The sequence below is a fragment of the Temnothorax longispinosus genome, chromosome 7 (assembly GCF_030848805.1).
Source record: "Temnothorax longispinosus isolate EJ_2023e chromosome 7, Tlon_JGU_v1, whole genome shotgun sequence".
NCBI lineage: Eukaryota > Metazoa > Arthropoda > Insecta > Hymenoptera > Formicidae > Temnothorax > Temnothorax longispinosus.
This window is the reverse complement of record NC_092364.1, coordinates 5,439,298-5,464,870: the sequence shown is the minus strand read 5'-3', so window position 1 is coordinate 5,464,870 and position 25,573 is coordinate 5,439,298. Positions and strand designations below refer to the sequence as shown.

General features: G+C 39.0%; 1 protein-coding gene across 6 annotated transcripts in view; it reads right to left on the bottom strand.

Moving 5' to 3' along the window:
• Nucleotides 1-15,967, bottom strand: part of LOC139816880 (neural-cadherin) — a 202,599-nt gene extending 186,632 nt beyond the window's left edge. For all 6 annotated transcript variants that reach the window (XM_071784688.1, XM_071784683.1, XM_071784682.1 and 3 more), the window contains exon 1: nucleotides 15,814-15,967. The gene's annotated coding sequence lies outside the window, so the exon portion shown is untranslated. The remainder of the gene's footprint in view (nucleotides 1-15,813) is intronic.
• Nucleotides 15,968-25,573: the final 9,606 nt, after the last annotated feature.

The following is a 25,573-nucleotide window of genomic DNA, read 5'->3' as shown; positions in this document are numbered from 1 at the left end:
AAATAATATAAGGAGCACCATGTCGTCTTTGATTAGCTAACAGTATTACCCACAGTACAGTTGCAAATTTGTTTTTATGCCTACAATTTTAGACTGTTTTGACAAATAAATCAGACAACGAAGATACAAACATGCAAAAATATATTTTTAATTTAAAAAAACTGTTTGAAGAGAAATAATGTGTGTTTGTATGTGCGTTGCAAATTTTTTAATTTAAAATTTAATCACTTAAGTTTATACACGACAGTACGATATATGGTAAATATTTAGGCAAATATTCTGCAACACCGGAACACGTTAAGAAACATTTTTGCAACACCTTGCGTCGCCCGTTGCTGTGCATTATGCACAGCGAAGGGGGACCGATGACAATTACCGGGCGTTGCAACGAGTCATTAAAATTGCCGAGTCCGTATACCTTCTGTCTTTGCATTCACGCGTCACTGTCTCCTGAAATGAATAGCCTCGGCACCGCTCGCGACAGACGTCGTTGGAGAAACCGCGGAAGCGCGTATCCCGGTCGGCAGCAGACTGTGAAACGCGTGTAAAAGAGTGCCGATGGCCCGAACAAAAGAGTCCCGGCATCTTTCTGTAATGGTCTCGAGAAGCCTGTCGAGAGGTAAGGGAGTGAGCGCGAGCGACCCGGCCGCCCCGGCTTTTAGAGTCTCGAGAATCGGCGCGGGGTAACCCTTTGCTCTCCATCGACACCATATGGCGTGACTAACACCATAATACTCGGCGGATATGTAAAATCTGGTCGACGCGGTACCAACTCGGCGATTTACATGAATGCCCGCTGCGACCAATCCGAAAAATACGCTCCAACGTCGAGCACGGTTGAATAGGTCGTTCCTGCCTTCGTGACTTTCGCAAAATTCGCGATGCATTGGCGAAAATGCGTTTGCCCGCGTCGACAAGATCGATAAACGTCCTGCCGACGCAATATTGTCCGGCTTCTGCTGCATTAAATTTTCATCAGAGCTCTTCCGATTAATTTCGACATGACTCTTGTTTAATAAGGTGTAAAATTGCCGGCAGTCTTCTTTTGACGAAAATTAAAATGCTCTTTCTTATACGCAAATTAAAATGTTTGATAAGATAAGGTATGATTTTTCTATTATTTCTGTTTAATAATCAAGTTTATAATTCTTTAAGTAATAATCATAAATTGTAAAAATCTGAAAAATAATTCCCCTGTTACATATTTATAAAATTGATTGATTCTTGATGTTTTTATCAATATCAAGAAAAGATTGATTTATATATTATTTTGTTAGTTGAATATTCTTAAAAGGTATTATATCTATTTTATATAACAATTTATAGAAAAGAATTTCTCGTATTCAATTCAGAATATCTAATCAAAATAAAACAAAATCTCAAAATTAGAATATAAACTCATTTTTCTCATTAATATCAAACTGCGTTAAATTTTCATCAAAGCTCTTCCGATTAATTTTGAGATGACTCTTGCTTAATAAAAGTTTAAAATTGCCGGCAGTTTTCTTTTGACGAAAATTAAAAGATTCTTTCTTACGTAAATTAAAATGTTTAATAGGATAAAGTATGAGCTATTATTTCTATTTGATAACCAAGTTTATGATTCTTTAAGAAATAATCATAAATTGTAAAAATCTGAAAAATAATCCCCCTGCTACATATTTATAAAATTTATTAATTCTTAATGTTTTTATTAATATCAAGAAAAGATTGATTTATTATTTTGTTAGTTGATTATTCTTAAAAAGTACTACATATCTGTTTTATTGTATAACAATTTATCTTGAAAAGAATATCTTTATTCTCGATTCAGAATATCTCATTTAAATAAAATAAATTCTCAGGATTAGGATATAAACTCATTTTTCTCATTAATATCAAACTGCATTAAAACAAAAGTTTTAATGCAGTTTGTTATTGGTTGACATTAAAACTAAAGTTTTATGCAGTTAGTTGACGAGCATAAAGTTCATTTTTATCCATATTGCTCAGTACAATCTGACAACGGCTCAACGAACAGGTATCTCTTAAATGACCAAGAATTACAATTCTCCTGACAGTAGGTATCCCGACAAAATTGACTCGATTAAAGTCGATGCCAGATTTATTGCGTCTCACTGTCGTCTTTTAAACGAACGATCGCGAGTAAGTAACGGCGATAATGGGCAGTGATAAAACAAGCGTTACGTCGTCACGACGGTCGTCGGGACGTTATTCGCTCGCGTAAATCGCCCGCGAGATAACCGCCGGTGGTTGATATCCTCGACGGTGCTTAATCAGCAGTTAAATCCCCCCCACACCTTTCCTCCCTCCTTTCCCTTTCTGTCTCTATATCTCTATCTCTGTCTCTGTCTCTCTCTTCTCCTATCCCCCGTCACCGAGATTCGCAGCTGCTGGCTATAAAATTGTCCGATTGAATCATTCTAGCGCCTAGAATAATCCCAACGTAGCTATTTCCTATTTACAAAATTGCGCTTCGTCCCCATATAACTGTCGATCTTCCCGCTTCGATTCCTCGGCCGTCATTGTACTTCCCCTCGACAGCACCCCTGCTCATTGTATTACCGACCCACGAGGACCATGGGTTCGAGAGTGGTGAGAGATTTCCCTTGACACAGCGACAGCGCACCCCTGGGCCCCCCGTTATTGGCCTATGTGCGGACGCACTCCTAATTAGTATGGATGCGTGGCCCATTGCGGCCCTCCAATGTTAGCGCGTATCCCGCGGAGCTTGCTCTCGATCAAGGTCGAGAAACAAAATGCAAATGCCCGAAGGCAGTAAAGAAGCGACGAGAGGAAGTCGAATTTATACGACGTCTTTAAATAAGATTAGAATTATGAATAGTTCAATGTTATTATCAAAATGTTATATATTTAAATCAATATGAAAAATTATATTATTATTATATTATATTATATTATATTATATTATATATTAAGGTCTGTTGAACAAACAATGATATTGACTGTAGATGATTTATTTTATCTAAAAGATAGTTATTTTAGTACAGAAAAAATTGGATTTTGCATGATAAGACGTAGCAGTCGCTACTTATCTGCAACATACACAGGAAAAATTGCACGTTAAATCATAATGTTCCCGCAAGCGGTCATCTTTTTTACCCTTGTGGTGAAACCTCTTTTTTACACCGTATGTTCCTACATTCGTGTTTTACCGAATATAACCGCGAAGATTCACAACCCTCATTAATAATCATTACAAGCGGAAAAGTCTCCAATTTATCAAGGAAGCGGAGAAGGCATAGAAAACTACGCAGCATGTAATCGGGTGTGTGTTACAACTGACTGCGCAAACATTATGCGAAAACTTATCTTGCTTCATCAGAGTTGTATTGCCCTCTCTCGCAATATCAAAACATAAAATAATCTGTTAACGGATTTAACGCAAACATGAACGTATCATTTAACGTGACGTATAGATTAAAGACAGAAAAAAATTTATAAAACTTTTTTATCTTTATTAAATAACGAATTTATATGCCGTAAACGCAATTGCAAACTAGTATTTTCTGCATTACGTAGAATGACAATTTAATAATATCCGTTGTTTTTTTTATTTGTGTTTGACTTACTTTAGAGATATCTTTACTTTACAGTAAAATCCAATAAATGAATTCGCTTATTATACGATACAAGTTTCAGTAATAATTTTTATTGATTAGGCACGAGCAGTTGTTAAGCGAGGAAATGAGAGAAAGGATAACAGAAGAAGTAAAACACATAAATCATTTATAAATAATCTTATCCAAAAGATATATTTGATCATTTTGTGAAAAACATATAAGACATTTACATTTTTTTCACACAGTTATACATTTCACAATAATACCTATTTAACAAAATTTATGTAACCAAATATAACGCGCGATTGATTTACGAAACTTCCAAAAGTTATTTTGTCGGATTTGATACGAGAGATTACGAGTGCGATTACCTGCCAAGAAGATATGCCGTAAGAAAGGCGACAAAATCGAATTCCGATATTACATAACAGCGCACCGATATCAAAGTTACTATAATGATACGTAGCAAATGTGCTTATCCGTGTCACTTATAAATAATCCGCGACACGATTTGAATTTTTATTGGAGAAAATATATATAACGTAAAATTTACGCATTGTCAGTCTGGCAAGCTGTGCTAAAATCAAATTGGAATTCGTTTCGTATTTTCTCGATCTGATTTCAAAATAGATATAAATTTGATAAAGACAGAAGAAATAGATAATTATAAATAAATAAAACAGTTTGGGTTCGACATGCATATTTTTTCTGAGAGATATTTTTGAATCAATAGAACAACTAAAAAGGAAATATTTGTGACGGATATTTTTGCACTACTAAGGGTCGGTTTTTCCAACCTATTCGCAAACATAACTAATAGTTAAATCATATGTCTATCCTTCTTTAATTTGAAGGAAAAAAAAGACACACAAATATGATTTAACTATTAGTTAGTTTACCAACAGGTTGGAACAACCGGTTCTAAACGATATATAAATATATATCAAAACCGTGAAATTGATTGTGAGTGTCAGTCATACACGTAAAATTACAACGGAATAGCAAATAGTATATAAAAATAACGTTTTTAAAAACTATAAATATCCAGATTTTTTATTATACTTTGATTTTCTGTAAATAATTGCGAATTAGAGATTGGCGCTACGGGAGAAATCTATACTTTACGATACTATCTGACCGCCCAAGTCGCGCTTGAAAGTTCGCTCGTGAAGAGGCATGATAACCAAGTGGAACAGAATAAGCGTTTTCATACTCCGGCCTCGCGTAAGGCGAAATTTAAGTCCCATACGTGCGCAAATAACAATGAACCCTAATTAGACGTTCCGGGGTGTGAGGTGTACGGCTTCGCAGGAACACCCATTCGCAGTAACGGGCCCTCAAAGTTCGCGCGAGAAGCGCTTCCGGCGACACTCGCGGGGCGCGGGACACGGCGGGGGGAAAAGACTTAGCGGAGCTTTCCCAATGGAGGTCCGTATACCCGACACGGTGCCGGCGTCTCTGAAAAGGCTTCTCTACGGCTCGTTAGCGACCGTGGCGAAAGGGCGCGAGAGAGCGGGATGGAGATAAAGACGGAGGGTTTGTATTCGGGGAACTATGTAAATTTCGTTCCCGATTCGCGGCGACATTACCTCAGGAATCGCGCGCTATACCGGGTGGAACGCGATGCGCTCGACGGAGATAACTCGACCTAACTTGGTCGCACGGACAATGACAAACGTCAGACGCCGGCGCTGCATATTTCAGGACATCACGGCGGCGGAGTCGTCGCCGTCGGTTGGTCGGTGTGTCCTGCTTGATCGTGTGCCGTTCTACTCCGCAGCGAGGCTGCGCGAGCCGCGTGCGCGACGTTGGAAGTGGACCCTCTACGGAGGAAAACGAGGCTGGACGATCCATCGAGGGGATACCAGACGATTCATGCTTGCGTCGTGAAAAACCACAGGATGCATGCATTTTATTTTATCCTCTCCGTGGCGTTAATTTTTAACCATTCTCTTAAATAAAGAAGTGGAGCTAACAATTACTATATAATAGGGCGAGTGATCTCTGCTATTAGCTCGAAAGAGCACAAGCGATTTCGTAGTACGAGCATACAGCGGACTTTAGACGTAAAATTTTAATGAAACGCGAATATATTTTCTATCATATATTTTATTAAGGGGGTTTTCTAGGTCTATTGCACATATTTTCAAGAATTTTTTTGTCATAGTAAAATGTATTGAAATATCTCGAAACTTTTATATATTTTCTCACATATATTGAAGTATATAAAAAAATTTTTTTTTTTTTTCTTATTTATGGCGACAAAATGGCGACTGTAAGGGTACTCCATAGAAATCTGGTTGATATGATATCTCGAGTTAGAAACGTCTGAAACAAAAAATTCAAACGGGATATTAAAATATAAGTAAGTGGCTATAGTCAGTACTAGAATTAAACATTTTGGGCAAAAAGAAACAAAATGGCGGACTTTTGAATATCTCGACCCTTTTTTTGCAACTAAAAAAGTCCGCCATTTTGTTTCTTTTTACCCAAAATGTTTAATTCTAATACCGACTATAGCCACTTACTTATATTTTAATATCCCGTTTGAATTTTTTGTTTCAGACGTTTCTAACTCGAGATATCATGTCAACCAGATCGAAAAACGAAAAGTGTTTGTACACTTATTCTACATATATATAGTACACAAAAATGATGTTTTTAGAAAATCGAATTTTTCAACAAAATAGACCTAGAAAGCCCCCTTAAAGACAAAATTAAATATTTTTAATATTTAATTATAAGTATTTTAATTATAAGCAGATATAAATTATATAAGTAAAACAGATATTAATAAGCAACAATATAATAATAAAATGGAAATAGATACGTTGATACAAATATAAATCACCTCGTTTTAATCACAAAGAGAGCGGCATGCTACAACATAACGTGGATTTGCAAGTGTCATTTCCAGGATATGTTGGATTATTTTACATGCAGAAACTATATGTATGCAATATCTAGGTACCCGGCAGAAACTGTTAAGATAAATTAAGATACTTAATAACGCTGTTCATGGTATTAAGAGTTTGAACAGAACAGAATACTTAATGTCATGAGGAGAATTAAACTCGGAGACGTTATATTGCAGCAATTCTAATTAACCCTTAACTCGTCTCACGAGGTCTTAGCCTAGACCATGATATCACACGTAATATTATCCCTTCAGACCAGTCAAGAGCTAACAAGAGTAAACGACAAAAAATATTTGCCCCTAAGAATTTAAGTAATAGCTCCTTCTTCACGCGTACGAACTGCGGTATTACCTCGATATTACGGTACAAACTTGATTTTCAACTTGATTTTCACTTGGAATTCATTAGTAAAGTAAAATACTATTTATATTTTTAGGACATTGGTTACTTACGTAATAAATGTAATTATCAATTTTTGAAAAAATCTAAAAAATTGTACGAATAATTAAATTAACTTGATGACTAAAAAAATTAGAAGACAATATAAACTACAGATTAATTAGATGTATTTTAAATAAAAAAATAATTTTGTGAAAATTATTACGTGTTAAACAATTTATTTAGTAATATTGTAAGATATTTAATAAGCTACTTTTTATTACAATACTTAAACACAAATATCTAATAATACCTATAATGTTTTGTATTTTTCAAATAAAATTTCAGCGAATTTACAACTCTATCGATGTTCTCGTGTATGTACAATCGCGACATATTTTTACGGTCACTCGGAAGCGGCCAATTTTTGTGTCGCAATTTCACGTTTGTTTCCAAGAATCATAATGGCCTTAAGATCTGCACGGTCGCGATATCGTTACCCCGTAATTGGCGAGCAAATGTACCTACGTACCCTCGTTCCCTGCCTGCGAATCGACCGCGCGAGGCGTACGTGAACTTTGATCTAAGCCACAGCTTAGAAATCTCGCCGCACGCAAATGTTAAAGAGTCTTAGCCGTGTATCGCCGGCGACAGGAAGAGTGGCGGAATCGACGTTAAATCCCGTGCACCATTGCAATGTTGGACTAACTCGAGAGTTAACGCCTCTCAAGACTGGGAGCTTTCGATATGAGTTAACAGCGATGGGGGACGAGAGGTTTCGCGGGATTTGTAGGACGAAGTCATCTCGGGCGATCGATAAGCAACGACTGCGAATAAGACTTAAGAATAGCTAGTCCCATCATTTATTAATCGACGGATGAACTCGGAGTACGTATCCGAAAAGTGTCTTTCTCGTGATCAATTATGTCAATCTGTTTTGTTCAAAATGTTACATTATACAATTAAATCAGGGCTTACACAATTTTCAATGTTTCCTATCATGACAATGTAACGCTAAATAGGAATCACTTTTCAACAACCAGATTTCGATTTCTGTTAACATTATATATCAAATAATTGTCATAATTATTGTAATAATTTAACATTGTCATAATTATCGTAATTTGTTATATCTATGTCACAAATTGCAAATGGCTAACATACTAACTATCGCCGCTTTATTATTAACTATTGCTCCTAATAATAATTCTACAGTCCACTATCTTCGAATCGTAATGCGCATGTTTTCTACGTTTAAATATAATAATTCGATTAATTCAATTGGAAAATAATCTCTCGAAATTTTGCCGCGTCCCATATACCGCGTTTCTGCCTTCTCTTTCGCATTTATTGAACAGAAAATAGTTTTACATTGACTGACCAGATGCGGAATATACCGCCAACATATACAACAATCGCTGTCATCCGAACATTGTGTGTGTAGTTTAACGTACGCGCCCTGAATTCCACACGTCTCACGACGCTCGGCGTCGCGGCGTTTCTCTCTCCGGTCCTCCGCTGTAGCGTCACAATTTTCACGAGATCTCAGATACAAAAGAAGAGCGCGCTTGGTAGATGCTTTTCGTAGGCGCGCATGCATCGCGTGTGTACGTCCACCATGTCAGGATTGAATTAATATTTTTCGTAGACTATCTGATATTCATGTACAGTATACACAACGACGATTGTAGTAACCATGCCAAGAATTTTTGGTACTGTATATTTCTATAATACCAAAAGACAACTAAATAACAGTCATAAATTTAATTTAACGTCTGTAGGAGTACGGAATATTTTTCATAAGTTTGTTTTTACGATAAAGAATAATCATTAAAATTCGATTAACTTTCGTCAATACTAGATCTGTAGAAAAGGATTCTTTTTTTATCATCTTTCTTGAATTCAGATTAAAAAAATACAAAATTGTGAGTTTTTAAATTTGGGAGCTCCAATAACCATTTTTAGCGAGCAAGTGCCAATGCATCTGATGTGTTCTACGCGAGTACTAATTTTTCCCGTGAACAGCGTTCAGAAAATTCGTGTTGCTCGAGAGATACAAACGCGCTGCTTCGCGTTTCGTAGATTCTGATACGACATTCCAAATTGGTCCAAGAATACTGATCGAAAATCCGTTGTCTCCCCAATGAATATACCGCTCTGCGCAGAACCCGCCGGAACTTCATGCCGGTGCGGCACGTACGGCCGGTTTGGAAAACGTTGACCCGCGAATGGTGTACTTCCGTTGTATTTCGGGACACACTGGCAAGCTTCCACGCTACTCGCGGCCGCTTGGTCATTGGCCTCATTTTGCAAACCGCTCGAGGGGATCGCAACCATGCAGCGACTGTGTTTTGATGCGACGAACGCAATTAGCGTGCGCCACGGCCCGCGGCTGCTACGCGGTTGCGGCGGTATGTCTGGGCCCCATCGACGTTGCCCTACGACATTATCTAGAAATTTCTGCTTGTGGAGATTGTCCCGAAAGTGCCAGCGTCCGGGAGAGCCTCATTACCGGAGGTGGATTGTCCTGGGACTACGAGTACTTGAATAATCACATAACTGGATATTTCGAGTAACTCGAATGCTCTAAGATAACGCAAATGTATAAAATGGAATACAGAAGCCGTCGCACGTTTCAGATCTTCTCGCCTTTTAGACGTGTTTTGTATTGTTCGAAATGAAATTTTTTTATTCGTACGTCAATGACTATAATGCACATATCAAAGAAGTCGGAAAAATAATAATTGATCGAGTGTGTTCAATTTGTCATGTACGATGAACTGTGATGTAAGAATATCAGGTATAATAACGCATGTAATGGGGACGAGATAAATTTGGATTTCTTCCAAATGCGTACGCGTAAATATAATATTCAAGTTTCAGAAAACGGGTAGGATAAAATGAGAGGCATGATAATTATTTAATAATAAAATCAAGAAAGGCTTAATAATTGACGATGATATGATTGAAAAGTTAAACCGAAACGAAGAAATGTAACTGTTAATTTCATTAATGGAAGCTCCCTACGTCGTCCCATTTTCCAAAGTTCTCAATTATCCCAATTAACCATACTGGATAAATTGCGAAACTTGGTAATTCACTTAATTGCATACCGGTCTTACTCTACATTGTTATTAGAAAATACGCTGCAGCGCGTGACTATATTGGATATTAGCATTTGGGCCATTTGGGTCAGAGTTTTGATTGAAGAGCCCGCCATTAATTGAACAAACGAACACCTTCGTATTGCTACATCTGGTAGTTTTATTTCATTATGACTGATGATACGGCGCATACGGTGCACGTTTTACAATACGACAATCGCACACAATCGTGCTTTCGGAGCCGATAGAATACCGATAGTTTCGCAGTATGTACACCGTACTTTATCGCGAATATATTGTGGATCAAAACGCGATCCAACTACCTAAATTTCGTTTCGAGTGCTTTCATGACCGCGATGTTCATTTCCGATATTTCCGATAGTGCGTTAAATATTTATAGATCGGGTTAATGCAGACCATGTGGCTAATTATATCAGTATCGTATTTCCTATTATTTAATAATTTTAATAAATTCGAAATCAACTCTTCTTTATACAGTGAAAATTTTACCAGCAAATCGCTTCTATTTTTCTAAGTTTAATAACATTAAACATTTCGGCTGCTAAGCCTGTTATAAATCTACCAATCAATTGATTGAAATTAATCAGAGAATAACGTTTCCTATTATTAATATTAAAGTTTAACTCTTGATTTTGAAAGAATCTTATTCATCTTCACTTGGACCCTAAAAAACTGTACAGTATTGTGCGTTATATAAGACAAAGACTTAAGGCATAAAACACTGCCAAGACAGCCATTCTGCTTAGGCCCTTACTGTGTGTTTAATAAATGTTAAATATTTTCCATATTATACGCCAATCACTGTGTAAATACTTGTGAGTTTGCTAGTCGGTTTTGGCGCCAATGAATGCCAATCAGTTGGCGCCACTAATCATTGCGTGTGAAAACCGGCCTTAATATCCATTAGTCGAGAGGATACGCGATAGTTTTGATTAGAAATAAATACACATTTTGGTATAATAAATTTCACTTTAATTTGTTCGTTCTCACGACAAAAGACAATCCGCCTTTATTTCGCCGGACGTCTGCACGACGACCGCGGTCATGTCGCTGTAGTTCGATATTATTGACGTTTTTATCGAGATATTCGGACCCGTATTGATAAACCCGTTTTACAGAGCGACTTGCGCGCGAGATGAAAAACAACGATCGGTGATTCGATGGGACGAAAGCAATTAATCGTGCCCTCTCCCGAGTCCCGTGCAGTCATCAAGCGGCGGATCATCGCGAACATCGCGTCGCTGTATCTCCGGCACGCTGTCGCTTTCGTTCGGACGGTCGGGCCTCGTATCGACGTGAAAAGCGCGAGAGAGAAAGACACGAAGATTCGTTGCGACGCCCACGAAAGCAATTAAACAGCGCGCCCGAAAATATAGTTACTGCGGTCGCGATACTATACCTCGAGACTATATTGACCGTATATACCCCTCCCTCCGCTCCGGCAGAACCGTCAGGGATTTAGAGATGAATCCTATTTCGCGGGGCATCCAAAAGCGAGGAAATTATACGAATCACTCCAATTTCGGGATTAACTCGGAAGCACCGACTGCACATTTGCGCTGTCGTTAAAGCAAACATCTCGTATTACGCGTATTGCGAGATAACGCTCATATACGAAGCGTAATATCAAAAACGTCCGGAATGTTTTTACCTGCTCGTCCGATAAAGCGTACTCTCATTGAAAAAAAAAAGTATCACTAACTATCGTGAACGCGGAGGCCGATGAAAGGCTGATGAAAGGGACGTTAATGGACGGATATCTTTCAATATGATCTGCACTGTTTGTCTAGTAAGCTTCTTTCATATATTACGACAGGTATTCTAGGCATGCCGTTGATGTGTCGCGATGTGCCAAATAATTTTGAAAATAGTTACGATACTTCTCCCGGATGTGGCAGACATGCTCTGCAGATGTGCTCTGCTTCTATTTCTATCGCAAACCCTCTTCAAAGACTTGCTTCGAAGACTTCGCGTTATTTTTTTGCCATATTGTGAATATTTATAGCAAGATATTGGCCGTAAGCTGAAACGTGAAATTACTAATGACGTTAATTCATCCATATTTATATTTAAAGCCCTTTAAAGCTATCTTGCGATAAAATTTAGGACAGAATTTTATTTATAATTTTTATATTACTGTATATTCTAATTTATGTGCGCGTATATATGGATATTTATTTTATATTCCGATACGTACATTTCATTCCTTCAAATGCTTTTCCATGACACGTATAAAGTAATAAATATAAATCTGCCTCGAATCCCCTTGCGAATTATAGGTCGTTTAAAATGGCGGTTGGAATAACGCGTTCTTATTTCATCGTAACGTATCGCTCGCTATTTTAACAGTTACGTTCGCTGAGTAATGCAAGCTCGGTTGGAAATGAAGGGGGCGCCTTTAATTATACATATAAATCCCGAATGTCCGTCGGGCGGGTTGATTAATGTTACATATCTCTGAATAGCTGCTTTGTGAATTACCGGCGAAATCTGTACAAGAAGCGTGTTACGCGTGTTATTTATCCGATAACTCGCAAGTTGAGTAATTCTATAAAATCGCCATTTAATTCATAAAGCGTTTTACAACGTGCTCGTGAAGTGTCGTGTCACGCCGTTGCCCACGCGCATCACGTCTTATCGCTGCATCCAAGCGATACAATGTTACCAGAACTACGGCAGAAACGTTTTATCTCAATAGCTAGTGTTCATTATTCATCGAGAAATCTCATCTCTATAAATCCAAATAAGAGCATACCGGATATCTTTTCGACAGTGTATACTGGAAGATAAACTAAGAAAAATGGCGAGAGATTGATGGCGTTCTAAAATTATTCGATACCAGACGTTGACGAATTGACTCTTGAGGAAGCTGATAAAAATTTGATTGTTCATTTAACTTCGAGTGTACTTGGATAAATATTTCAAGACGCAGTTGTTGAGATATTAAATATTAAAACTTAAAATTATACGACGAAGATAGTTCATAAAAATTTTATTGAAAAATAATCCTCAAAAGAAAGAAACAAGATATATTATATAGATCTAAGAGAATTCGCACAACGATATCGATCGGAATTTTCTCTCTCTCTCTCTCTCTCTCTCTCTCTCTCTCTCTTTCTCTATTCAGCCATTGAAAACCCAATTAGCTATTTAAAGCAAACGAATCTTTTGCTCAGATTGCATGGTTGGAAGTTACGAGTTTTACTACACGTATTAAAATAGTTGCGTAAGAATGGCTCGATAAAAAGAGAGCAATATTCTGCCAGGTCAGAAAATTGTCCCGAGTTCAAAGGGTCAAATCCTTCTCGGAGGCGGCCTCAGCCGAATTATTATCGATCCGTACGCTCGTCGAATTCACGAGGTCGCGCGCGGCCCTCCGCGGAGCGTGACAGAGTGATCGTTCGTCGCGGGTTCACGTGGCTTCTATTGATTTACTACGAGCCCGCCGGTTTCGCGAAAGACCACACCGCCGCCGCACCGCCTGTCGTCTCCTCCGCCGCCCGCGCCGCGCGTCGTCTCCGCGACTGCCCGCGCGCCGTGAAAAGTTCTCCCGGCCGATCGATCCGGTGTCAGTTGGAATCTGCTCGTAACCTGCTGTCTGAAGTATACGGTCACGCTACTCCGCAACAATGTGTCACGGAGGTTCGTTGACACGGCCGGCGTGTCGCGAACGGGGGGCACGGCGCGATCCGCGAGAGTTTCGAAAAGCGAGAAAGAGTTTCGCTTTAGGATGAATTATTATTAGAGATATCGCGTTCACTATCGAAACTAGTGGAACTCGCTAAAATGCTCCGAACGTTATATGCAACGAATGATAATAGTATACGATTCTGAGAGTTAGAGCTAACACAAGAGATATCGAATCACAAACAAAAAGTTTTACTGCGTATTTATCTGTTCGCTGACAAAAACAAGATGTCATTTAGGCTTATATCTGTTCGTATAAGTTTGTTGCGAATGTGAGAATACAACATAGCACTCTTCTTTTCTTCGATCCTTTGAATTGACACGGTGATTTAGGAAATCTGATAAATCTCATTCAAAATCATTAGTGATCATGATATTTTAATATGTAAGTAATAAGCGTGCGATGAAAATGACAGTTTCATTTAGCAAAGCACTCAAGTCATCTATCTAACGATATTTTCCAAGTGGTCATTCAATAGCATGCTCGCGAGAAATTGATTGCGGGATATTGCTTCAAGAGTAAAAAAAAAGTGACAAGTGAGAAGTCATAGGTTCTTTTTGAAGTTCTCGTTGAGTTATTCAAAAAAAGATGAAAGAGACGTCGAACAGCCACCATGGTTGATGGCACGGGATACGTATCGTCTCTCCTTTCCGCATGAAAAAGCGAAATTAAAAATAATTGAAATACTGGAATATCAATATTCCAAAGCCACGTAAGAGTTGTACATACACACTGTGCAGTCTGTCGACAACGCGTACACGATAAGCTTTCGCGTTGGACAATGCCAGTCGATAAAATTGAACACTTTTGGATTCAAATGGCAACTATATACGCAATGGGTTCTCTTATCAACGTTTGAACGTCTTCCTGAAATCGCTATCGACATAATCGACGACGTGCCCGACCCGCAATACGTTACGTCATTCTACGATCGTTTTCAATCTTAATATGATCAATTACTGGCTATATAAGAGCGAACAATTTTACTACAAGAGAGAGATTTTGATTTATCCAGAATAGAAAAAGAAAAATTATCCCTGATTACACGAAATATGTAACGGAAAGCGAAGTAAAAGAGCTCAGCATCGATCGCTTGCTTAAAGGTTTAATTAACATACGTTTAAGTCTTAAGAAGTGAATAATTGCTCATATTAAGATTAAGAAAATTTGCTCCAAGAGTATCGTCACGAAATAAAGTAGTATTTCTTTACAAGCATGTCAACGACCTCAATTGCGATTATAAGAATATTTATCATGCTAGAACATAATGCGCGTAAGCTTTATATTAAAGTTACTTTTAATATTTTATATATTTTGCTTTAACAACGGCTCTTATTTGCCTCAAGTTATGAACTTGATTGTATATCTTGAGAGCAGTTTTTTGTTATAATGCGGTGTTTTAATTCTCTTACTGCTGATCGGCAGCTAACTTGATATATATATTCTATTCAATTATCCAAAAGTGCATTTGGATATACGCCGCGTATCTCCAGTATATCTCGATTACGTCACCTCAAATGCCATATCCCACCCCAATCCCCATCGACAATCAAATTAAACGCGTACCCGATATCGATACGGCATAACGGTGTAACGTATCGTTCAGCAGCATGCAGCACAGCAACGCCACGCGTATTTTCAAAAGGAAACGAGTATATGTGTGTGTGTGTGTGTGTGTATACTGCGGAAAGATCACGTAAGTCCACCTGCCGTCAGAGGTACGCAGGATCAAGGACAAGTCGAGCGACGAGGATACGGACAGTCAGACAGACGAAGGGATGAACGGAGGCGGAGGCGGCGGAGGCGGCGGCGGTGGCGGTGGCGGTGGCGGAGATGGCGGATGAAGGGCTGGAGCATGGAGCATGACAGGGGAAAATGATAGAGAGGGAGAGCATCACAAGGGCGAGAGGACACACGAGGGTGAAAGAGAGCAGGTCGCAGGCCGCAGGGCGCGTACGCGGGCTTACATCCGTGTACCTCCTTACTTGGGCAAAATCAATAACCTGTTTGGGGGGCGTAGGAGAGAACCTAAGGAGAGTGGCCGTAGCGCGGCACCGCCACGCCGCGCGATCCGCCAGCGTATATAATCCAGGTGGTATAGCGCGATTTTGGATACATACGCTATCCGTTTAGCCAGGATGCTATAGCGTTCCCCGTGTGCGCCAAGTGAACTCTCGGGGCTCCTCCCGACTCCAGGACTCCGGCGGTGCTCCGGTGGTTGCGCAGGAGTGCGAGGACACACACCTTCCCCCCGCACACTCCCCCCCGCCCCCTCGGTGTATATATATATGCCACCCCCTTCCCCCCCACGGCCACTGCTGCCGTCGAGTTCCTCCGCACCTGCGACACTCCCCGGTGTATACGTGCGATACTTCCACCCCGGAAACCACCAACCCCCGGCAGGAAAACAACTCGCTCTAGCCGGGGCGGGCGCGAGTGCAGAGGCCAGGTAACAATATCCGGATGTCGTCGGCGGAGTAACCGCGAAATTCGAGCGGCGTGTCAGCGCGCGTACGCGAGACTGCGCGTCTCGCTCGTCGGATTACACCAGTCCACCGCTCACTGAAACTGCACCTCGGCGGAGCGACCTGGCCGACGAGGATCGCCGGGACGCCCCACGGCTACGAAAGAGGTCCTCCTTCCCTCCGCGCGCACTTCCGTCGCTCCGGACACTTTCACCCGCAAGTCCCCCACGGGAGTCGCGCGGCGCTCTCCTTCCGGAGCATCCACCGGCACGGCCCGAATAACGATCGACGGCGGGTGCACGAGATTAACACGATTGCTCTCTCTCCGGGGTTAAAAAAAATAACTCTGACTCCGCACTCTCTCCTGCGACGCGGGGGCCACTCTTCGCGGATATAACGTCGTGCCGACCCCTTTCGCGCTGGGTGGCGCCCTCGGGAGAGACCAGGGTACTCCGGTGTATATACGCGCGCGGTATACGTCTCGCTTTTATACCGTAGTGTTACACCGCGCCACGCTACTTCTCTTCCTCTCCGGGCACTTCTGCTTCTCCGCTCCCTCACGCGCAACTCCGAAGCGAGGCGCAACTCGGGAGAGAGACGCGGCGCGCGCGCTTCGAGCTGTCGCGGCTGTGGGGCGCGGACCACTACCTCGACGAGCCTCCCGGATCGTTGGATAAAACTTGGTGGGGCCGTTCCGGTCGACGTGCGAACTCCCCACCTCTTCGTCGTCGGCTCCCCCCCACCAGCGGATGATAGACCGACGGTCCCTCCACCGCACACCCCCTTCGTTCCCCGTACGGGCGCTCCCTCGTCCTCTCGCACCCCTCGCCACAGACGACTCCACTATCACAGCCAACGCCGCCGCCGCCGCCGCTGCCATGAGGAACGTCGGGCAGCGTCGTCACCCCTCGAAGGGGGTTGCAGGGTGCGCGCGCGCTCGCGCGCGTTCACCCTCGCGCACGAGCCACCACGCTCTACGGTCGTCTACGTCGCCTGCGTGCCGTTAAAGTTGCCCTCGCCGCGCGTCACCCCAACACTGCAACGCTAACATCCACAATCGAGAATGAAGATAACGCGACGAGAGTAGCGTGGTCGAGAGTGATCAGAGGGGGGTCGACGCGGCGGGGTTGCCTCTCGGATCCGATGACCTGCGGATTCTTGGCAAGCGAAGCACCGCTAGATAGAAGCCCGCGGGGAAGACTTCTCATAACGTATTACACACGCGGAAAGCCAGGAAACCCGGGGGGTGGCCGGAGGGAGGGGGAGGGGGGAAAATCGCGAATCCGATTGTTTCAATCGGGTTTCGTGCGACGGTTTCCTTTTGTTGTCACGCTGTCCCGTCGCCAGCGTTCGAGAAGAGCGAATGATAAAAATTGTATTTGCTCAAGGCAATATTTCTTCGTGTCTCCTTGTTACTAATGTTAGCTTTTTAACAAATGATTGGATTTTAAAATGCTACAAATCCTTTTGATTAGGTTAGTTTAGGTCACTATTAGAACTTATAATAGATGGTCTTTGTAAAAATTAAAAGCTGTTTTCAAACACTCGTACCTCGTTATCGCGAAATTAAACGTTTAGAGCTTACAGATAATGGATTTGATGTTCATTTGATTACGGAAAAATCTTCGTAAGAAAACACATGAAGCATATAGCAATCTTTTCGTTGATACGTGGAGTCGGTAGACAAAGAGGAAGACGAGTAACGATCGCGAAAAAGGTCGGTGAAGGAAAGCCGCTTCATCGAGACCATGTCGTTTAACGACTTTTTGAAGTTAATTAACGTTGCATATTCATCTTTTCCTTTTTCCATTTCCCTTTTTCTTTTTTTTTTTATTCTTTGTAACTACTAGACGGAGTGAGCTGCCTCATTTGCATACCTTCTCGAAAGCGTTGGAGCATCTGGTTGCGATAAGGAATCGAAGCGGTAGACCGTAGCTGGCTCGTTAATGAACCGGAAGATACACTAAACGCGAAAGAGAGACGCGGGTGAATAACTCCACCTGGTGCACCGCGTCGCGCCACGCCGCACCGCCGACGAAAGTTTCGGTCTCTTCTACTTTACGATACCGCAAATACGATATCACGGTGCGCGGGAATGCGGTCTTACTTCGTACAACATCGCGGGACATACCTAAAATTCATCGCGGCGTACTCCGAACGCCCGGCATCCTAAATGTCGTAATGTCCCGTCCGCTGGACGTCCTACGAGATGGACACCGAATCCCGCGCGGTATGCACGGATTGCGTATCCATTTTTATAGCTTTCGATTTCGCGGAAAATATTATGCTACGACTCGCCCTCCTTCACTCGGTTCCCATAAAACCCGGGGTCGCCAAGTACGTCAGTTTTAGGAGTATGACGAAAGAATAAATTTTATGATGTGTATAAATTTATGCTCAGTTTGATATTGTTACTTTTATAGTAACAATACGTTAAAATAATATTATTTCGCACAATACTATTTTGACGAGCGCGAATACTTGGCGCTCTTTTTTTACCTTTTTTTACAAAGGTGTTTTTGTGGTGATAGAGCTCATACTTCGCTCTGATTTTCACATATAAAACCAAACCGTTCGTACAATTAGAGAATATTTTTTTTAATTGAAATAAATAAACGCTTAGATAAGGGTTTATTAGAAATAATAATAATGTTTTTTAAACGCGTGCGTTACTTTCATTTGTCAATACTTAAAATAAGAATATTCAATCGAGGTGCATCGAGAGGTTTGTTAATAGATCCTTTAAAATTGAAATTATTTCTTCAGTGTTTATTTAAGGAAGGACTGTTAACAGTAATATACGACTGGGATAACAAAGTCAGGAAAATAGGGTTGATAGGTAGAAACAGCCGCATGCTAGAGACACGTATTTAGGGTGACACGAATAACAGAAGGGTGAGAATTATTGATCTAGAATAATATGAAGCGAAATAGTGACAATCCTGCTTTCATTATTGAATAATGGTAATAATTTTTCAGTAAAATAGGAGTTTAATTATGTTGATATGATCATAATTCTCTCAACTTTGAGTATTCTAATAACTAAACAGATTTTAAAATAAAAAATTTTGCTAATATATAATTTACGTAAAGTAAATCGGAAACCAAAATTTCTTTGAAATTTAAGTTTAATTAATTTTTAATATAACTTTGTAATTATCAGAAACCTTCTTATGTCTAATTATTCGACAATAATAGTGAGTTAATAAAAAACTGAAATGTAATTAACAGCACATACTTAATTATATCGTTTCCAGAAATCAATTTGAATTCTTTTCAGTTCATTTCAATTCAGGTCACTCGTGTATTATTCGCGATATTTTTCTTACCTGTACCTATATATATACTCGCATTACGTCTTTTCGTGAAAGATTTAGGGAGCAGATAAAATTATAAAATAAAGATTGCCATATTTTTAGATGTCTAGAAAGTGCATCAGAAATGTCAATAATAAATTAATCACATTAATTTGATTTCTAGAAACTAATTAATTACGTATCGCTAACGGAGTAGACTAGATTATTATTAACCTGTTATCTCGTAACTATTGTTGCCTCGTTAATAATTTCTCTAGTTGACTCTATTATAGGTCTGCGCTATAAAATAAAACACCATATGATCGTAATACGATATTATAAATGTGACAGTACCTGACACGCTTTTCCACAAGCGTGTTTCCTCAACGTATTCTTACTTTCCTTTACTTGAGTTTTGCCTGCTTCGTCCGAAGCTATTATTCAAGCCCTTGTTATTATCGACAGCCGACGTACGCGTATGTTGCGTATTACGCACGACCGGATGCAAGTAGCGCAGCACGCGCCGTGCTCACTCGTGCACGGTTACCGCCGGTCATCCCCCTTCCCCCGGTTGTTGTCTTTCCCGTTCTCGACGTTCCCGCTCCGTAACGTCGTAACCCTCGTCGCACTCGTCGCAGGGTGCCTGCCGAAACACAAAACGTCACGATTCACGGCAGTCCGACGAATCCTGATAAATGACGCAATGACGGTATCGACGAGGGCCTGGAAGATTAATGGTCCTCATTGTCGCGCAGCGTTGTGACGATTCAACACAAATCCAATACGGGACAAAATATAATTATATATGATTGCGACGACTTAGTTAAATTTCATGATTTTTTACGTAGCAATTTTCAAAACTATAAATTTAATTTCGATTTAATTGGATAAAAAATAATGTAATAATTGCACTAACAACGTTGTCACAATTATTACTTTGTAAACTGATGCGATTAAGAATTCATGATTGTGATGATCATCGTCCCAAGATCAAAGGCCTAGGATTTTTCAGGTGTTTTGCCCGCACGCATGACTTATGTTCCGCTAACTATCACCACGAGTGCGTTCAATTCAAACGGAATTATTCATGTATCTATGCATTTATGCCACACGAATAAACCGTCTTTACAGTTTCATCGGTTTCATCGGTTATATGTGGCACTATAACCAACGAGAGATATACAGCGTGTACATATTAACGATATTTATTAGTGAAAACCAGTGAATTACGGCTCGCTGTTGAAGCGAAATACGGTCGTATCCGGTGGGAGTGCATGTAACGTCCGCGGTATAATTCCTCTCGAAGTTGCCGCGTATTATTTAACGTAGGGTAACGCCCTTAACGAGAATTTACGGCTTTTATAAAATATCTCGACTCGCGTGTGGGAGGATCCAATACGGGAGCTCTGAATTTTTCCGGTGAGGTGAGATCGTCGCAGAAACGTATAAATCTACGTGCGGCGCTTCTCTTTACGATCTTTCTGCGGACACGTCTCGACGTTCCCGCAGATACAAATTTATTGCCGATCTTGAATTCTGCGTTAACAGTTTGAAATACATATATGTGTATAATAGCGCGCTGAATTTTTTGTCCCGCGGAGACAATATATTTCTAAAATATTTCGTATATTGAGCTACGTAATTATATACAAAAAATATCCTTATATAAAAATTTAAGAAGTAATTTAAGAAAGAGAAATCATATATTTCTTTCTATATATAGTTTTTAACTTGTTTATTATCTCGTCGACTGCAAAATAAACCATTGCACCGTTGCAGTGGTTTGTAGTTGCAAGCGTGTTGTATGAGCTCGCTTCTTGTTTTTCTGAACTTTATATATAAAAAAGTACAACAAGACTAAGAATATATTGAAACGGTATAATTTTTGTGAGGTAAGATTTAAATATGTGTGTGTGTACACTGAAAGAAATAATTATTTTTTTCAAAAAAAATTTTGGTGATTTAATAAAACCAGAAGATTGTATGTTGCCAAGCAGATGATTAAAAATATTTGTACAAAATATTTTTTTTTTTTTTTTTGTTCTTTTTGACTATTTTGTTTGTTGACTATATTGATTTGTTCTTTTTAACTAAATATTTTATACTATCAATTATACATAATATAACATTAACTAAATATTTCTTTGAATAAATTTACTATTTTTAAAAACGTTAATGTTCTTGGTTCAACAAAATTATTTTATTGAGTTAACAAAATTGATCATTAACTTAAAAAAATGATTTTGTATGATACCATTTTTAGAATTCAATTATTTCATTTTGTTCAAATAATAGACGTGTACTTAATTCAATAAAAAAAATAATTGGATCAATAAATTGAAAAATCAACAAAATTGTTTTGTTGATTCTACAATATTTTTCCCTCAGTGTATATATGTACATGTATGTTGTATCAAATACTATATTCAAGTTAGCGATGACACGTGCACCTGTTTTAAAAGAAACTGATGTAAAATCGAGAAATAAGTCTATGTTATCGTGTGAAAGATATATTACTCTAGTCTTGTTATTGTTATCTCTTCTACTATTCGTTATTCTAGCGGCAAAAGCGATGGAAGTAATTATCTTTCTGACAATATCAATAACGGAGAGGATGAATTATCGGAAGTAGCAGCACTGCTGAAGGGGTAACATTTATTGGAAAAATTTTCTCAACCGTTTTTACTCGCTTAGATATCCGTTGTACCGAATTATATGATATACGTGGGCGATATCCGGCAGTGATACTCGTACATTGTATACTTATTCTTAACATACTCTGCCTTTGTATAAGGTTGTTTAATTTTTTATTTAATTATTCACGATTCTGTAAATTAAGAAATTGATAATTCTTTCGGCTTATTTACTTGAAACTTTATTGAACTAGTACTAATTATTAATTATTATTTACAATTTATTAATATTATTGATACAATATGGATTTAAAATATAATGTCTAATTTTTAGAGATTTTATAAACATATATATAATTTAATAAAAACAACTATATTTATTATTCATTTTTCTACAGTTATTCTTATTTAGATTTTTACCAAATTTTATTATTTTCAATAACTGTACATATTATTTTATCATCGAAAAGACATCTAAAAGAACACTAGAGATAGGTTATACCGCATTACGTTGCAAGAAAGACAATCGGACACGAAATCTGGGTGCCGTCCCGACATTGCAGCTGAATGCAGGTTGATCCAAGGCTGCTCAAAGTCTATACATATATTCGCCGCGGACGAGAAAATCCTCCCTAACAGCATCTGAATATTGCAGCCTCATCCACTCTGACGCATCCACTTTACAAGCTTCGCTTACTCTGCTCGCGTGCGGGGGTTTACAACCTACTTTGAAGACCAATAGCTTCATCGCGACCACGCATAACAAAAACTTTGCTAATGACAAAAAGGTTGCAGTATATCAACCATGGACAGCTGGGCGAGACAAAGAATGTGCCATGTCAAACGTCTCAAGAAAATAATTACCGGGAAAGTCTTTAAAAATTATTAATATATTCTACAATCGTGTTTGCATAATTGCTTCTACACATCAGCTTAACTACATTTTAATCCTTAATCTTTGGAAATAAATACTCTCTAATCTTTGAATATATCTTGTAATTATACAAAAGAAATTCCGTTTTTCAGTCGTCAAAATTTATAATGTATCTCATTTGCAGTCAATATACCTACTACTGAACAACACATAAAATTTTAAAACGTATTAAAATGAATAATATAACATACCGTACCGTATTTGAAATATTTATCGGAGCAAAAATCTGTCTATATTAGCGTTATAAAAAATTGCAGCTATTCGCCAATAATATGTACAACTAGTAATTGATTAATCTTATTTAAGATAATATAAATTTAAATTATGCAGAGCTAACAGAGATTTGATAGTGGAGAACGTAACATTTGTTATGCATTTATAAAATTGTAAATTCTTTGCAAATATTAATAATTGAACAATATTTTATTGTTTCTATATATTGTTTTTACAAAATTTTTTTATGTAAAATTACTTGCAAAATAGTAAACAAAACAGATTATTATTATTATTATTGTTATTATGATAATTATGCTAGAAGATACAATGAACAACTAAATTAATTTTGACATTTTTCTTGACGTTACGCGCATGTAAGATATTTTAAAATATTTAGTTTCCGCCAGAGATAAAGGTGAAGTAACACTGACGGATCGCTTTGTAGTAATCGGCTTTTGTTCGACGGAAACAGCGGTTGAGTTTCAAAGTTCCGATCCCCGGCAGTGAATTAGATTGTCATTGCTCCTTAACCCTCTTCCACTTTAAGCGTTTGTTAAGCTTTCAAATAAGTCCCAGCAACGCTCCGGGCTTTAGCGCTCCGAGATCGATAGAGTTGTTTTCGCTGTCTCCAGACACCCGCAGTCCCGCCTGGAATAATATTTTGTCGATTGAAGACTAGTTTGTATTTCAATCTGGATTATTCTACACGGATTGATCAACACAGAGCTACACTGATAATTTCCACAAACACACAAAGGGATATTTTTCGCAAATTGCTTCATTGTCGAGTCTTGATTCATCGCCACCGATAATAGAACGAATCGTGTGACGAAGTTGCGCCCGTCCCGCGCGATTTTTCACAATCCACTTTCGCGACGATGGATATAAAGACCTCGTCCATATGCGCGGAGTAATATCCGCTCGACTGCATTAGCGGTCCGCTCGTCGTCGTCGTCGCCTTGATGAGATTAGTACTTAAAGCCTATCAGACCCGTTTCCCGACCTCGGTCTATTTATTGTCAGAGCGCATCCGAAGACGCGCGCGAGTGGATGGATCGAAGCCCCCGAACAGGAAACACGGCGGAGCGGGTAATCGACCACTTTAGCCGAGGCATTTCGCGCTGAAAATGTCTCACCTCCATTAACCGCGACAAGACATCGAACGTCTTACGTATAATCTTGTATAAACGAGAGGAGATCGATATACGACAGCTACGGAATTTAAACTGCGACTGACCCGATAGAAAGAGCCTTCCCCCTTCCCCCCCCCCCCCCCGATACTATTCGTGCGAATGACGAGGTGTTGCACGAAGTTAACTTCTCTTATCCGAAAGCGAGACGCGCCGAGAATCGATGCAGCGCTCCTTAAATCTTCTATCACGACCGAATATGTATGCGGGATGACATTTTAAAGCCCGTATAAAATTGCTTTCTCTACGGTGGCTGAATTATTATTCGAGAATCGATTTGCTGATATTTTTGTAATTTATATATAATATGTATATAGTACATTTAATTAAATTGAGACATATTACTAGCAATATACTGTGCAATATAGTTTTGTCTAAAATAATTTTGCGGATAATAATGTAACTAAAATAAATTCTTTTTAAATAATTAATGTAATTTACAATATATTTAAATTATGCTAAGCTTAATCAAAATATAATTATAAACTGTCATCGAGGAAACTATATTAAAGTAAAACCCACATAAAATGTTATGCTGAATAGATTTCGCATCGACAATGAGCATAAATTACATAAATGATTATGTATAACGAATATTACATTTTTATTGAAAGTTTCTATAATTTAAAAGATGACTTTGCCATCGCACGAAAATGTCAAAGTGACGCGACGATCTTACATAATACATGAATCAATCCGAGACTGGGATAAATTATCCCAGAGAATTTACGTCATGACTCATGACTATACATGTAACGTTTAATACTTAAGTCTTGCGTCTTCCCATCATACGTCGTATCTAGACCCATCATTTTAAAGATAAATTTATTTTTGAAGATAATTTTACTTCTAAATGCCTCTGAAAAATGTTTAAAGCTCAAAGAGCACTCAATTTTATTCGAAATATTATAAACTATTGCTATAGGAAGAACAACGTTGATATTTTAATTCATTATTGGCCGTACCAAGTTTTGAATGCGTTCTTAATATATGCATAGAATATTCATAATTGCAATAATATTACGCGTTTTGCATCTTCAGAAGTTCCTCCAAACCATCATAAATCTTACGTTCTTTTGTGAACTTTTAATATCAAAGTGCTATGTGCTGCTTTCATTAACTTTGCAACAGTAATATTTTCCGTAA